Genomic DNA, 3,023 nt, shown 5'->3' on the forward strand with positions numbered 1-3,023 from the left:
TTAGCACAGAGGTATCTGCAGAGTATTTACTCAGTGTCTCACGTTTCTTTACTGTTAACAGGTGATTTACTTGTGTTGTTTCAGGAGAGCCTTTAAGTAATTATGAATTGATTTTAATATCTACCAGTAGATAAAAAATGGAAGGCACAACTCTTGCTCCGTAGTGCTTGATTGTAATCTATATCTGAAAAAGGAACCATTTATAGATAAAATAACCACTGGAGGATGCTCATTTGCTGCTAGTCCAGTGGATTAAATAACTCAATGATGCAGCCTCCCTGTAAATCCAATACTGTCATAAAGAGATATTGATTAGCTGCCTGGGCCTCAGGAGGAGCAACAGAGGAAGGATCCCTCTTGCTACACGGACGACATGCAATAGAAAAGATCAACATAGTCAAATTACAGTATGGGCGGTCAGGATGACACATTGTGCTCAGTTTTACATGTTGTGTAATAATAATTATCTCTAAGCCCTAGTAGTCTATTATACAACCAATGCTTTTACTCAGACACAGTGCAGTAAAAGCCCCGTGATAGATTGCTTTCAAGTAGATAGTTTTTATGTAGAGTCCTTTTTTATGGAGAAACTTGGTGTTTATGACATTTAACATACCTCTTCACATTTTTACATTCAAATACCAGTTGAAAAAACATAGAAAAAAAATCAACTGGACTTGGTTTTAGGTAGAAGACGTTTCAGCCGTTTCAGTGCACAAGGATCTGCACGGTCAAATACCAGTTATATGCTCCTTTAGATGTACCCTAAATGATATACACTGTACTGTCTATGCATTTTCTCTATATGGTCATAGAAAATAATAGTGACTTTGAATTACATGCAGAATTAGGACCGTATTAAGGGGCATGGCAGATGATTGACAAGAAGGAGACTTCCATCTAAAATTGCACATTATTAGTGAGGAATTCTGATAAATTAAATTAAAACCTGAAAGAATGAAATACCCAAAACTTATCAAATTGATTGTATTGTAAATGGCATTTTCTAGCTCCAAATTAAGAAAAAACTTTACATTGTACTAAAAATTATACTAGAGGTATATTTGTATTTGTGTGCCTATGTATATCATATAAATACATAAAACATTATATATAGTGGTGATGATATTAGTGGAACCTGTTACTCTAGTAACATTGACATTTTCCTACTAAAAAGTAGAAAAATAACTTACCATTGGAAATTTTGAATAAAATATTTCCTTAAATAATAACACAGCAAAGTTTGCAGTTTCTTTTGCAGTTTTATTCATCAGGACAATTTGCAGCATCAAGCACATTTTTGAAAACCAATTAGTTGTGTTTCAGGAGCCTGAGATTAGAAATGTTTTTTGTTATGTATGTCCTTTGCATTGCAGAGCACTAAGCTAAGGAGCTATGTTTTCTGTCCAGATAAGCTGCTCCTTTGTTAGAACGTTCATGGCTTTAGCGCACATAAGCTGGAGGGGCTTGAGCAAATTGTTGTGGCTGTTCATTGCCGCCTTCTTCATTGCTAGTAGGACAAAGGAATTATAGATTAGAGTTGGTGGGAATTTGACAGGTTTAGCAGATTTATAAATATATAAAATATCTTTGGTACTTACCCTGGAGCCGTTCTGTATTTGTTTCGGGAGTAGCCTAAAATAAAAATCAAAAGGACATTAAACCTAAATTATTTAAGATGAAAATTACATTACATCAAATCAAGACTGTACTGAAAAAACAGTGGCTCCATTTACCTTTATTCATATATGTTTGCAATAACCTGTATATTATTGATGATATGTGATCTGATAGAAGTAGAGCGATGACTATTACTTATTTTATTAGCCTGAAACAGATTTGTCACTTTTTCAGACTCAAGGACATTATAACATTGTTTAGACCAAACAATGAATAAACTAGTCAAGATTTGAACTGGCAGAGTAATTGATTATTAAAATAATGTGAGATAGGTTATGAATAGACTGAAGGGAGCTGGCTTGAACAGCATTTTAGGGTTTATTTAAAAATACATGCATGCTATTTAAGCATTCAGTGTTGTAGTACTAATTCTGTAAGCATAAATCTACATGTTTAAGTGGATACTATGTGTGTTCACTTGTGATTTACCTCTCCATCGTTGTTTGAGGCCTCTCCACGTAGACATCACTCTTCTAAATCTGCACTCCCCTTGTTCAGCCATGAGGACGACCAGCGACAACACAAGAAATATCATAGCAAACTTCATCCTGGAAATAAACAAACAAATTAAATGATCCAATATACCACAGTAAACAGTGTAGTCAGTGGCAGTGCATGGCACATTCCCACTTTGTTTTAAATAAAATGACTGTTTGTTTTTTTTACCTGTCACAGTTTGAGAGTGAGAGTCCAAAGAAAGATAGAGAGCAGATGAGATGATGTTACAGGTGATGTAAATGTCTGAGTCTAACACCTGTAGATCACTTGTCTTTATAAAGGCAGGGATGGATTCATACTCTCAGTTTTCCATATGTTGATGTGTTTTGCAACATCATTTTGCAAGTGTTTTCACTTCTGTACCTAGTCATCGTCTTTATCAGGCAGTAAATGATTCGGTTGTATTTCTATTTGTTAGGAAACTGTGTGTAATTTAATCATGTCCACATCTTACACAACTTAGCTCAAAAAAAAAAAAAATACTGTCCACAATGGAAGGAATAGGTTAAAAAGCTATTGTCTTCCAGTGTTTGAACTAAAATGTAAAATAGAGGGATCCCACAGAGCTCTTTTTATACAGTGATGGCAATGGCTGCATTCACATCAATTCAAATCCCGGGGTTTTCCAGATGTTTTAATTTTACTTTGCATAATTTCTCTCAACATGAAACAGCAAATGAACACATTAGCTCTTAATATGATGAAAAATGTGTTTAAAACTTTCAGAGTGAATCTTAGTTCCAGTCCTAATGTTTTAGTCTTGGTGTTGCAGCGATACAGTCATGTAGGACAAAACATAGACTGACACAAAAGTTCATTATCTTTAAGTTTCTATATGATTATAG

The 3,023-nt window shown here is 34.4% G+C and overlaps 1 long non-coding RNA gene across 1 annotated transcript; it reads right to left on the minus strand.

The window, feature by feature from the left end:
• Positions 1-1,266: 1,266 nt before the first annotated feature.
• LOC109962153 (uncharacterized) lies at positions 1,267-2,454 on the minus strand. The gene is made up of 4 exons (XR_002275217.1): positions 2,347-2,454; positions 2,110-2,228; positions 1,602-1,635; positions 1,267-1,510 (listed from the first exon to the last, which is right to left on the minus strand). It is a non-coding gene; the product is annotated as an uncharacterized LOC109962153 (long non-coding RNA).
• Between the last annotated feature and the right edge of the window lie 569 nt (positions 2,455-3,023).

The sequence above is a fragment of the Monopterus albus genome, unplaced genomic scaffold (genome assembly GCF_001952655.1).
Source record: "Monopterus albus unplaced genomic scaffold, M_albus_1.0 scaffold62.1, whole genome shotgun sequence".
In the NCBI taxonomy this organism is placed as follows: Eukaryota; Metazoa; Chordata; class Actinopteri; order Synbranchiformes; family Synbranchidae; genus Monopterus; species Monopterus albus.